Source organism: Limanda limanda, chromosome 8 (assembly GCF_963576545.1).
Source record: "Limanda limanda chromosome 8, fLimLim1.1, whole genome shotgun sequence".
Taxonomy (NCBI): Eukaryota; Metazoa; Chordata; class Actinopteri; order Pleuronectiformes; family Pleuronectidae; genus Limanda; species Limanda limanda.
This window is the reverse complement of record NC_083643.1, coordinates 20613576-20625118: the sequence shown is the minus strand read 5'-3', so window position 1 is coordinate 20625118 and position 11543 is coordinate 20613576. Positions and strand designations below refer to the sequence as shown.

At 40.2% G+C, this 11543-nt stretch overlaps 19 non-coding genes across 19 annotated transcripts; all 19 read right to left on the bottom strand.

The window, feature by feature from the left end:
• Positions 1-117: 117 nt before the first annotated feature.
• On the bottom strand, positions 118-257 carry LOC133009976 (U4 spliceosomal RNA). Its single transcript, XR_009680671.1, has one exon. It is a non-coding gene; the product is annotated as a U4 spliceosomal RNA (small nuclear RNA).
• Positions 258-1920: 1663 nt separating this feature from the next.
• On the bottom strand, positions 1921-2060 carry LOC133009882 (U4 spliceosomal RNA). The gene has a single exon (XR_009680585.1). It is a non-coding gene; the product is annotated as a U4 spliceosomal RNA (small nuclear RNA).
• Positions 2061-2466: 406 nt separating this feature from the next.
• LOC133009888 (U4 spliceosomal RNA) lies at positions 2467-2607 on the bottom strand. Its single transcript, XR_009680590.1, has one exon. It is a non-coding gene; the product is annotated as a U4 spliceosomal RNA (small nuclear RNA).
• Positions 2608-3013: 406 nt separating this feature from the next.
• LOC133009898 (U4 spliceosomal RNA) lies at positions 3014-3154 on the bottom strand. Its single transcript, XR_009680599.1, has one exon. It is a non-coding gene; the product is annotated as a U4 spliceosomal RNA (small nuclear RNA).
• Positions 3155-3569: 415 nt separating this feature from the next.
• LOC133009891 (U4 spliceosomal RNA) lies at positions 3570-3709 on the bottom strand. Its single transcript, XR_009680593.1, has one exon. It is a non-coding gene; the product is annotated as a U4 spliceosomal RNA (small nuclear RNA).
• Positions 3710-4115: 406 nt separating this feature from the next.
• On the bottom strand, positions 4116-4255 carry LOC133009912 (U4 spliceosomal RNA). Its single transcript, XR_009680612.1, has one exon. It is a non-coding gene; the product is annotated as a U4 spliceosomal RNA (small nuclear RNA).
• A 406-nt stretch (positions 4256-4661) lies between these two features.
• Positions 4662-4801, bottom strand: LOC133009863 (U4 spliceosomal RNA). The gene has a single exon (XR_009680567.1). It is a non-coding gene; the product is annotated as a U4 spliceosomal RNA (small nuclear RNA).
• Positions 4802-5207: 406 nt separating this feature from the next.
• LOC133009879 (U4 spliceosomal RNA) lies at positions 5208-5347 on the bottom strand. Its single transcript, XR_009680582.1, has one exon. It is a non-coding gene; the product is annotated as a U4 spliceosomal RNA (small nuclear RNA).
• A 408-nt stretch (positions 5348-5755) lies between these two features.
• LOC133009895 (U4 spliceosomal RNA) lies at positions 5756-5893 on the bottom strand. The gene has a single exon (XR_009680596.1). It is a non-coding gene; the product is annotated as a U4 spliceosomal RNA (small nuclear RNA).
• Positions 5894-6299: 406 nt separating this feature from the next.
• On the bottom strand, positions 6300-6439 carry LOC133009911 (U4 spliceosomal RNA). Its single transcript, XR_009680611.1, has one exon. It is a non-coding gene; the product is annotated as a U4 spliceosomal RNA (small nuclear RNA).
• A 406-nt stretch (positions 6440-6845) lies between these two features.
• On the bottom strand, positions 6846-6985 carry LOC133009909 (U4 spliceosomal RNA). Its single transcript, XR_009680610.1, has one exon. It is a non-coding gene; the product is annotated as a U4 spliceosomal RNA (small nuclear RNA).
• A 406-nt stretch (positions 6986-7391) lies between these two features.
• On the bottom strand, positions 7392-7531 carry LOC133009884 (U4 spliceosomal RNA). Its single transcript, XR_009680586.1, has one exon. It is a non-coding gene; the product is annotated as a U4 spliceosomal RNA (small nuclear RNA).
• Positions 7532-7937: 406 nt separating this feature from the next.
• LOC133009918 (U4 spliceosomal RNA) lies at positions 7938-8077 on the bottom strand. Its single transcript, XR_009680618.1, has one exon. It is a non-coding gene; the product is annotated as a U4 spliceosomal RNA (small nuclear RNA).
• Positions 8078-8479: 402 nt separating this feature from the next.
• LOC133009951 (U4 spliceosomal RNA) lies at positions 8480-8619 on the bottom strand. The gene has a single exon (XR_009680648.1). It is a non-coding gene; the product is annotated as a U4 spliceosomal RNA (small nuclear RNA).
• Positions 8620-9025: 406 nt separating this feature from the next.
• LOC133009949 (U4 spliceosomal RNA) lies at positions 9026-9165 on the bottom strand. Its single transcript, XR_009680646.1, has one exon. It is a non-coding gene; the product is annotated as a U4 spliceosomal RNA (small nuclear RNA).
• A 406-nt stretch (positions 9166-9571) lies between these two features.
• On the bottom strand, positions 9572-9711 carry LOC133009881 (U4 spliceosomal RNA). Its single transcript, XR_009680584.1, has one exon. It is a non-coding gene; the product is annotated as a U4 spliceosomal RNA (small nuclear RNA).
• A 405-nt stretch (positions 9712-10116) lies between these two features.
• On the bottom strand, positions 10117-10256 carry LOC133009906 (U4 spliceosomal RNA). The gene has a single exon (XR_009680607.1). It is a non-coding gene; the product is annotated as a U4 spliceosomal RNA (small nuclear RNA).
• Positions 10257-10662: 406 nt separating this feature from the next.
• LOC133009876 (U4 spliceosomal RNA) lies at positions 10663-10803 on the bottom strand. Its single transcript, XR_009680580.1, has one exon. It is a non-coding gene; the product is annotated as a U4 spliceosomal RNA (small nuclear RNA).
• A 406-nt stretch (positions 10804-11209) lies between these two features.
• On the bottom strand, positions 11210-11349 carry LOC133009917 (U4 spliceosomal RNA). Its single transcript, XR_009680617.1, has one exon. It is a non-coding gene; the product is annotated as a U4 spliceosomal RNA (small nuclear RNA).
• Between the last annotated feature and the right edge of the window lie 194 nt (positions 11350-11543).

The following is an 11543-nucleotide window of genomic DNA, read 5'->3' as shown; positions in this document are numbered from 1 at the left end:
ACTGGAAAGTAATTTAACTCATGTACTTTAGGATTGTATTGTAAAGAGATTCACGTGTCACATTCTGCACAACTCATCAAGTTGGTTAATCAATTGTATTTTTCACAATATTTTCAGCCTCTATAGAGACCATCAAAAATTGCCATTGCCGACTATATTTCAGGTCGTCAAGGCGGGAATTGGTTAAAGTTTTCAACTAGCAATAATCACGCCTCGGTTTGACCTCATAGGCTACGATACTGCCACTGCGAAGGGATGAAGAGGATGATTTGCAGAGGGATGGTCTAAAACATCTGCACAACCCTGTGCTGCGATGAACATAAGCATCGTAATTACACCGGCGGATAAAGGCAGTGCCACAGACATTATGGATAGAACCAAATATATTCACGAAGCCCTACGCCAACGACAGGATAGAAGCTATTACATAACCTCACAACAACTTCTGTACTCAGAAACCGCCAATACATATGATGGCAGAGATCCTTGACATCCTGTACGCCAAAAATACATTGATCAGATCTTCTATCTAAAAGGTGTAGGCCCTCCAAGACCAAGGTACTTTTATTTCCTATCCAAACTCCATACTGCATAACCCAACAAGTTGGTTCACCAGTTGTATTATTCACAATACTTTATGCATCAATAAGGACCAATAAAAACTGCTACGATACTGCCGCTGCGAAGGGATGAAGAGGATGATTTGCAGAGGGGTAGTCTAAAACATCTGCACAACCCTGTGCTACGGTTTGTCAGTGCATATTGGGAACCCAAAGTAAGTGAAACCAGTTATGTTATGTTGGTTATACTGTTGTTCCTCGTCGTGTTTGCTCATTAATAGTCTGGTCAATTTAACTGAGATAGAGATAAATGGCTGTTTAACGCCGGGTTTACACCAGGCGCTGAAGCGATGCGTAAGCGCCGCGTAGATCCCTAGTGCGCAGGCGCCAGGCTGGTCACAACAAACACGCTTTTCTCCGCGGCGGTCATCCTGCGATTCCTCTGCGTTATCACAGATGCAGCTGATATTTGTCATTAACTGCAACGGCGTCCCAGCATTTGTCCTTTTTAATGTTGTCTTTATATAACATGTGCCGAGGATCACACACCTCACTGTACTTCTCCATATCAATTATTAATTTAATGTCATCCTTCTTCAAGAACTTCTCCGCTGTTTGCTCCGTTCAATGTCGGGTGTCGAGGGTAAATTACGTATTCTCCACTCAAGCCTATGGGGAGAGTACGTAGACACACAAACACTCCCGCCCCCCCCCCCTCTCTCTTTTTATCTTTATGACTGCTTGTGTGGCTGTAGTGGGGGGGCAGAGGGGGACATTTAATAATGTGATTTGTAAAATTGGTAAAATTAAAACTCCAGGACAACAGAAGGGGAATACAAACTATGTGATGCATATTTGATCATTTATATCATATAAAATATGTCATCAATATCGTTTAAAATCATTTTTCAGTGTGTTTCCTGCAGCGATACGCTCGCGTCAAGCGCAAAAAATAGACTCGACGCCGAAACGATCGCTGCACTGCGCGAGGCAGCCTTGGCGCAGCGCTGCACTTCAGCGTCCTGTGCGACCGGCACAAGGGATTAACATGAGAGTGGATGGGAGTCAGCTGTTATTTAAGGCATGGCGCTGCGCTTACACGACGCTTACGCGTCGCTTCAGCGCCCGGTGTAAACCCGGCGTAAGTGGGATAAACTGATGTGGTTTATTATTTTAAGTGATTGTACTTAGTTTGGTAGGTGGGGCTAATTATTTCAATGTCGTCCCAGTGACCTTGGGCAACACTGGAAAGTAATTTAACTCATGTACTTTAGGATTGTATTGTAAAGAGATTCACGTGTCACATTCTGCACAACTCATCAAGTTGGTTAATCAATTGTATTTTTCACAATATTTTCAGCCTCTATAGAGACCATCAAAAATTGCCATTGCCGACTATATTTCAGGTCGTCAAGGCGGGAATTGGTTAAAGTTTTCAACTAGCAATAATCACGCCTCGGTTTGACCTCATAAGCTACGATACTGCCACTGCGAAGGGATGAAGAGGATGATTTGCAGAGGTTTGGTCTAAAACATCTGCACAACCCTGTGCTACGGTTTGTCAGTGCATATTGGGAACCCAAAGTAAGTGAAACCAGTTATGTTATGTTGGTTATGCTGTTGTTCCTCGTCGTGTTTGCTCATTAATAGTCTGGTCAATTTAACTGAGATAGAGATAAATGGCTGTTTAAGCGGGATAAACTGATGTGGTTTATTATTTTAAGTGATTGTACTTAGTTTGGTAGGTGGGGCTAATTATTTCAATGTCGTCCCAGTGACCTTGGGCAACACTGGAAAGTAATTTAACTCATGTACTTTAGGATTGTATTGTAAAGAGATTCACGTGTCACATTCTGCACAACTCATCAAGTTGGTTAATCAATTGTATTTTTCACAATATTTTCAGCCTCTATAGAGACCATCAAAAATTGCCTTTGGCGACTATATTTCAGGTCGTCAAGGCGGGAATTGGTTGAAGTTTTCAACTAGCAATAATCACGCCTCAGTTTTGACCTCATAGGCTACGATACTGCCACTGCGAAGGGATGAAGAGGATGATTTGCAGAGGGGTGGTCTAAAACATCTGCACAACCCTGTGCTACGGTTTGTCAGTGCATATTGGGAACCCAAAGTAAGTGAAACCAGTTATGTTATGTTGGTTATACTGTTGCTCCTCGTCGTGTTTGCTCATTAATAGTCTGGTCAATTTAACTGAGATAGAGATAAATGGCTGTTTAAGCGGGATAAACTGATGTGGTTTATTATTTTAAGTGATTGTACTTAGTTTGGTAGGTGGGGCTAATTATTTCAATGTCGTCCCAGTGACCTTGGGCAACACTGGAAAGTAATTTAACTCATGTACTTTAGGATTGTATTGTAAAGAGATTCACGTGTCACATTCTGCACAACTCATCAAGTTGGTTAATCAATTGTATTTTTCACAATATTTTCAGCCTCTATAGAGACCATCAAAAATTGCCATTGGCGACTATATTTCAGGTCGTCAAGGCGGGAATTGGTTAAAGTTTTCAACTAGCAATAATCACGCCTCAGTTTTGACCTCATAGGCTACGATACTGCCACTGCGAAGTGATGAAGAGGATGAAGAGGATGATTTGCAGAGGGGTGGTCTAAAACATCTGCACAACCCTGTGCTACGGTTTGTCAGTGCATTTTGGGAACCCAAAGTAAGTGAAACCAGTTATGTTATGTTGGTTATACTGTTGCTCCTCGTCGTGTTTGCTCATTAATAGTCTGGTCAATTTAACTGAGATAGAAATAAATGGCTGTTTAAGTGATATAAACTGATGTGGTTTATTATTTTAAGTGATTGTTCTTAGTTTGGTAGGTGGGGCTAATTATTTCAATGTCGTCCCAGTGACCTTGGGCAACACTGGAAAGTAATTTAACTCATGTACTTTAGGATTGTATTGTAAAGAGATTCACGTGTCACATTCTGCACAACTCATCAAGTTGGTAAATCAATTGTATTTTTCACAAAATTTTCAGCCTCTATAGAGACCATCAAAAATTGCCATTGCCGACTATATTTCAGGTCGTCAAGGCGGGAATTGGTTAAAGTTTTCAACTAGCAATAATCACGCCTCGGTTTGACCTCATAGGCTACGATACTGTCACTGCGAAGGGATGAAGAGGATGATTTGCAGAGGGGTGGTCTAAAACATCTGCACAACCCTGTGCTACAGTTTGTCAGTGCATATTGGGAACCCAAAGTAAGTGAAACCAGTTATGTTATGTTGGTTATACTGTTGCTCCTCGTCGTGTTTGCTCATTAATAGTCTGGTCAATTTAACTGAGATAGAGATAAATGGCTGTTTAAGTGGGATAAACTAATGTGGTTTATTATTTTAAGTGATTGTACTTAGTTTGGTAGGTGGGGCTAATTATTTCAATGTCGTCCCAGTGACCTTGGGCAACACTGGAAAGTAATTTAACTCATGTACTTTAGGATTGTATTGTAAAGAGATTCACGTGTCACATTCTGCACAACTCATCAAGTTGGTTAATCAATTGTATATTTCACAATATTTTCAGCCTCTATAGAGACCATCAAAAATTGCCATTGCCGACTATATTTCAGGTCGTCAAGGCGGGAATTGGTTAAAGTTTTCAACTAGCAATAATCACGCCTCGGTTTGACCTCATAAGGTACGACACTGCCACTGCGAAAGGATGAAGAGGATGATTTGCAGAGGGGTGGTCTAAAACATCTGCACAACCCTGTGCTACGGTTTGTCAGTGCATATTGGGAACCCAAAGTAAGTGAAACCAGTTATGTTATGTTGGTTATACTGTTGTTCCTCGTCGTGTTTGCTCATTAATAGTCTGGTCAATTTAACTGAGATAGAGATAAATGGCTGTTTAAGCGGGATAAACTGATGTGGTTTATTATTTTAAGTGATTGTACTTAGTTTGGTAGGTGGGGCTAATTATTTCAATGTCGTCCCAGTGACCTTGGGCAACACTGGAAAGTAATTTAACTCATGTACTTTAGGATTGTATTGTAAAGAGATTCATGTGTCACATTCTGCACAACTCATCAAGTTGGTTAATCAATTGTATTTTTCACAATATTTTCAGCCTCTATAGAGACCATCAAAAATTGCCATTGCCGACTGTATTTCAGGTCGTCAAGGCGGGAATTGGTTAAAGTTTTCAACTAGCAATAATCACGCCTCGGTTTGACCTCATAGGCTACGATACTGCCACTGCGAAGGGATGAAGAGGATGATTTGCAGAGGGGTGGTCTAAAACATCTGCACAACCCTGTGCTACGGTTTGTCAGTGCATATTGGGAACCCAAAGTAAGTGAAACCAGTTATGTTATGTTGGTTATACTGTTGTTCCTCGTCGTGTTTGCTCATTAATAGTCTGGTCAATTTAACTGAGATAGAGATAAATGGCTGTTTAAGTGGGATAAACTGATGTGGTTTATTATTTTAAGTGATTGTACTTAGTTTGGTAGGTGGGGCTAATTATTTCAATGTCGTCCCAGTGACCTTGGGCAACACTGGAAAGTAATTTAACTCATGTACTTTAGGATTGTATTGTAAAGAGATTCACGTGTCACATTCTGCACAACTCATCAAGTTGGTAAATCAATTGTATTTTTCACAAAATTTTCAGCCTCTATAGAGACCATCAAAAATTGCCATTGCCGACTATATTACAGGTCGTCAAGGCGGGAATTGGTTAAAGTTTTCAACTAGCAATAATCACGCCTCGGTTTGACCTCACAGGCTACGATACTGTCACTGCGAAGGGATGAAGAGGATGATTTGCAGAGGGGTGGTCTAAAACATCTGCACAACCCTGTGCTACGGTTTGTCAGTGCATATTGGGAACCCAAAGTAAGTGAAACCAGTTATGTTATGTTGGTTATACTGTTGCTCCTCGTCGTGTTTGCTCATTAATAGTCTGGTCAATTTAACTGAGATAGAGATAAATGGCTGTTTAAGTGGGATAAACTGATGTGGTTTATTATTTTAAGTGATTGTACTTAGTTTGGTAGGTGGGGCTAATTATTTCAATGTCGTCCCAGTGACCTTGGGCAACACTGGAAAGTAATTTAACTCATGTACTTTAGGATTGTGTTGTAAAGAGATTCACGTGTCACATTCTGCACAACTCATCAAGTTGGTTAATCAATTGTATTTTTCACAATATTTTCAGCCTCTATATAGACCATCAAAAATTGCCATTGTCGACTATATTTCAGGTCGTCAAGGCGGGAATTGGTTAAAGTTTTCAACTAGCAATAATCACGCCTCGGTTTGACCTCATAGGCTACGATACTGCCACTGCGAAGGGATGAAGAGGATGATTTGCAGAGGGGTGGTCTAAAACATCTGCACAACCCTGTGCTACGGTTTGTCAGTGCATATTGGGAACCCAAAGTAAGTGAAACCAGTTATGTTATGTTGGTTATACTGGTGCTCCTCGTCGTGTTTGCTCATTAATAGTCTGGTCAATTTAACTGAGATAGAGATAAATGGCTGTTTAAGCGGGATAAACTGATGTGGTTTATTATTTTAAGTGATTGTACTTAGTTTGGTAGGTGGGGCTAATTATTTCAATGTCGTCCCAGTGACCTTGGGCAACACTGGAAAGTAATTTAACTCATGTACTTTAGGATTGTATTGTAAAGAGATTCACGTGTCACATTCTGCACAACTCATCAAGTTGGTTAATCAATTGTACTTTTCACAATATTTTCAGCCTCTATAGAGACCATCAAAAATTGCCATTGCCGACTATATTTCAGGTCGTCAAGGCAGGAATTGGTTAAAGTTTTCAACTAGCAATAATCACGCCTCGGTTTGATCTCATAGGCTACGATACTGCCACTGCGAAGGGATGAAGAGGATGATTTGCAGAGGGGTGGTCTAAAACATCTGCACAACCCTGTGCTACGGTTTGTCAGTGCATTTTGGGAACCCAAAGTAAGTGAAACCAGTTATGTTATGTTGGTTATACTGTTGTTCCTCGTCGTGTTTGCTCATTAATAGTCTGGTCAATTTAACTGAGATAGAGATAAATGGCTGTTTAAGTGGTATAAACTGATGTGGTTTATTATTTTAAGTGATTGTACTTAGTTTGGTAGGTGGGGCTAATTATTTCAATGTCGTCCCAGTGACCTTGGGCAACACTGGAAAGTAATTTAACTCATGTACTTTAGGATTGTGTTGTAAAGAGATTCACGTGTCACATTCTGCACAACTCATCAAGTTGGTTAATCAATTGTACTTTTCACAATATTTTCAGCCTCTATAGAGACCATCAAAAATTGCCATTGCCGACTATATTTCAGGTCGTCAAGGCAGGAATTGGTTAAAGTTTTCAACTAGCAATAATCACGCCTCGGTTTGATCTCATAGGCTACGATACTGCCACTGCGAAGGGATGAAGAGGATGATTTGCAGAGGGGTGGTCTAAAACATCTGCACAACCCTGTGCTACGGTTTGTCAGTGCATTTTGGGAACCCAAAGTAAGTGAAACCAGTTATGTTATGTTGGTTATACTGTTGCTCCTCGTCGTGTTTGCTCATTAATAGTCTGGTCAATTTAACTGAGATAGAAATAAATGGCTGTTTAAGTGATATAAACTGATGTGGTTTATTATTTTAAGTGATTGTACTTAGTTTGGTAGGTGGGGCTAATTATTTCAATGTCGTCCCAGTGACCTTGGGCAACACTGGAAAGTAATTTAACTCATGTACTTTAGGATTGTATTGTAAAGAGATTCACGTGTCACATTCTGCACAACTCATCAAGTTGGTTAATCAATTGTATTTTTCACAATATTTTCAGCCTCTATAGAGACCATCAAAAATTGCCATTGCCGACTATATTTCAGGTCGTCAAGGCGGGAATTGGTTAAAGTTTTCAACTAGCAATAATCACGCCTCGGTTTGACCTCATAGGCTACGATGCTGCCACTGCGAAGGGATGAAGAGGATGATTTGCAGAGGGGTGGTCTAAAACATCTGCACAACCCTGTGCTGCGGTTTGTCAGTGCATATTGGGAACCCAAAGTAAGTGAAACCAGTTATGTTATGTTGGTTGTACTGTTGTTCCTCGTCGTGTTTGCTCATTAATAGTCTGGTCAATTTAACTGAGATAGAGATAAATGGCTGTTTAAGTGGGATAAACTGATGTGGTTTATTATTTTAAGTGATTGTACTTAGTTTGGTAGGTGGGGCTAATTATTTCAATGTCGTCCCAGTGACCTTGGGCAACACTGGAAAGTAATTTAACTCATGTACTTCAGGATTGTATTGTAAAGAGATTCACGTGTCACATCCTGCACAACTCAACAAGTTGGTTAATCAATTGTATTTTTCACCATATTTTCAGCCTCTATAGAGACCATCAAAAATTGCCATTGCCGACTATATTTCAGTTCGTCAAGGCAGGAATTGGTTAAAGTTTTCAACTAGCAATAATCACGCCTCGGTTTGACCTCATAGGCTACGATACTGCCACTGCGAAGGAAGAGGATGATTTGCAGAGGGGTGGTCTAAAACATCTTCACAACCCTGTGCTACGGTTTGTCAGTGCATATTGGGAACCCAAAGTAAGTGAAACCAGTTATGTTATGTTGGTTATACTGTTGCTCCTCGTCGTGTTTGCTCATTAATAGTCTGGTCAATTTAACTGAGATAGAGATAAATGGCTGTTTAAGTGGGATAAACTGATGTGGTTTATTATTTTAAGTGATTGTACTTAGTTTGGTAGGTGGGGCTAATTATTTCAATGTCGTCCCAGTGACCTTGGGCAACACTGGAAAGTAATTTAACTCATGTACTTTAGGATTGTATTGTAAAGAGATTCACGTGTCACATTCTGCACAACTCATCAAGTTGGTTAATCAATTGTATTTTTCACAATATTTTCAGCCTCTATAGAGAGCACCAAAAATTGCCATTGCCGACTATATTTCAGGTCGTCAAGGCGGGAATTGGTTAAAGTTTTCAACTAGCAATAATCACGCCTCGGTTTGACCTCATAGGCTACGATACTGCCACTGCGAAGGGATGAAGAGGATGATTTGCAGAGGGGTGGTCTAAAACATCTGCACAACCCTGTGCTACGGTTTGTCAGTGCATATTGGGAACCCAAAGTAAGTGAAACCAGTTATGTTATGTTGGTTATACTGGTGCTCCTCGTCGTGTTTGCTCATTAATAGTCTGGTCAATTTAACTGAGATAGAGATAAATGGCTGTTTAAGTGGGATAAACTGATGTGGTTTATTATTTTAAGTGATTGTACTTAGTTTGGTAGGTGGGGCTAATTATTTCAATGTCGTCCCAGTGACCTTGGGCAACACTGGAAAGTAATTTAACTCATGTACTTCAGGATTGTATTGTAAAGAGATTCACGTGTCACATCCTGCACAACTCAACAAGTTGGTTAATCAATTGTATTTTTCACCATATTTTCAGCCTCTGTAGAGACCATCAAAAATTGCCATTGCCGACTATATTACAGGTCGTCAAGGCGGGAATTGGTTAAAGTTTTCAACTAGCAATAATCACGCCTCGGTTTGACCTCACAGGCTACGATACTGCCACTGCGAAGGGATGAAGAGGATGATTTGCAGAGGGATGGTCTAAAACATCTGCACAACCCTGTGCTACGGTTTGTCAGTGCATATTGGGAACCCAAAGTAAGTGAAACCAGTTATGTTATGTTGGTTATACTGTTGCTCCTCGTCGTGTTTGCTCATTAATAGTCTGGTCAATTTAACTGAGATAGAGATAAATGGCTGTTTAAGTGGGATAAACTGATGTGGTTTATTATTTTAAGTGATTGTACTTAGTTTAGTAGGTGGGGCTAATTATTTCAATGTCGTCCCAGTGACCTTGGGCAACACTGGAAAGTAATTTAACTCATGTACTTTAGGATTGTATTGTAAAGAGATTCACGTGTCACATCCTGCACAACTCAACAAGTTGGTTAATCAATTGTATTTTTCACCATATTTTCAGCCTCTATAGAGACCATCAAAAATTGCCATTGCCGACTATATTTCAGGTCGTCAAGGCGGGAATTGGTTAAAGTTTTCAACTAGCAATAATCACGCCTCGGTTTGACCTCATAAGCTACGATACTGCCACTGCGAAGGGATGAAGAGGATGATTTGCAGAGGGGTGGTCTAAAACATCTGCACAACCCTGTGCTACGGTTTGTCAGTGCATATTGGGAACCCAAAGTAAGTGAAACCAGTTATGTTATGTTGGTTATACTGTTGTTCCTCGCTGGTTTGCTCATTAATAGTCTGGTCAATTTAACTGAGATAGAGATAAATGGCTGTTTAAGTGGGATAAACTGATGTGGTTTATTATTTTAAGTGATTGTACTTAGTTTGGTAGGTGGGGCTAATTATTTCAATGTCGTCCCAGTGACCTTGGGCAACACTGGAAAGTAATTTAACTCATGTACTTTAGGATTGTATTGTAAAGAGATTCACGTGTCACATTCTGCACAACTCATCAAGTTGGTTTATCAATTGTATTTTTCACAATATTTTCAGCCTCTATAGAGACCATCAAAAATTGCCATTGCCGACTATATTTCAGGTCGTCAGGGCGGGAATTGGTTAAAGTTTTCAACTAGCAATAATCACGCCTCGGTTTGACCTCATAGGCTACGATACTGTCACTGCGAAGGGATGAAGAGGATGATTTGCAGAGGGGTGGTCTAAAACATCTGCACAACCCTGTGCTACGGTTTGTCAGTGCATATTGGGAACCCAAAGTAAGTGAAACCAGTTATGTTATGTTGGTTATACTGTTGCTCCTCGTCGTGTTTGCTCATTAATAGTCTGGTCAATTTAACTGAGATAGAGATAAATGGCTGTTTAAGTGGGATAAACTGATGTGGTTTATTATTTTAAGTGATTGTACTTAGTTTAGTAGGTGGGGCTAATTATTTCAATGTCGTCCCAGTGACCTTGGGCAACACTGGAAAGTAATTTAACTCATGTACTTTAGGATTGTATTGTAAAGAGATTCACGTGTCACATCCTGCACAACTCAACAAGTTGGTTAATCAATTGTATTTTTCACCATATTTTCAGCCTCTATAGAGACCATCAAAAATTGCCATTGGCGACTATATTTCAGGTCGTCAAGGCGGGAATTGGTTAAAGTTTTCAACTAGCAATAATCACGCCTCAGTTTTGACCTCATAGGCTACGATACTGCCACTGCGAAGGGATGAAGAGGATGATTTGCAGAGGGGTGGTCTAAAACATCTGCACAACCCTGTGCTACGGTTTGTCAGTGCATATTGGGAACCCAAAGTAAGTGAAACCAGTTATGTTATGTTGGTTATACTGTTGTTCCTCGTCGTGTTTGCTCATTAATAGTCTGGTCAATTTAACTGAGATAGAGATAAATGGCTGTTTAAGTGGGATAAACTGATGTGGTTTATTATTTTAAGTGATTGTACTTAGTTTGGTAGGTGGGGCTAATTATTTCAATGTCGTCCCAGTGACCTTGGGCAACACTGGAAAGTAATTTAACTCATGTACTTCAGGATTGTATTGTAAAGAGATTCACGTGTCACATCCTGCACAACTCAACAAGTTGGTTAATCAATTGTATTTTTCACCATATTTTCAGCCTCTGTAGAGACCATCAAAAATTGCCATTGCCGACTATATTTCAGGTCGTCAGGGCGGGAATTGGTTAAAGCTTTCAACTAGCAATAATCACGCCTCGGTTTGACCTCATAGGCTACGATACTGTCACTGCGAAGGGATGAAGAGGATGATTTGCAGAGGGGTGGTCTAAAACATCTGCACAACCCTGTGCTACGGTTTGTCAGTGCATATTGGGAACCCAAAGTAAGTGAAACCAGTTATGTTATGTTGGTTATACTGTTGCTCCTCGTCGTGTTTGCTCATTAATAGTCTGGTCAATTTAACTGAGATAGAGATAAATGGCTGTTTAAGTG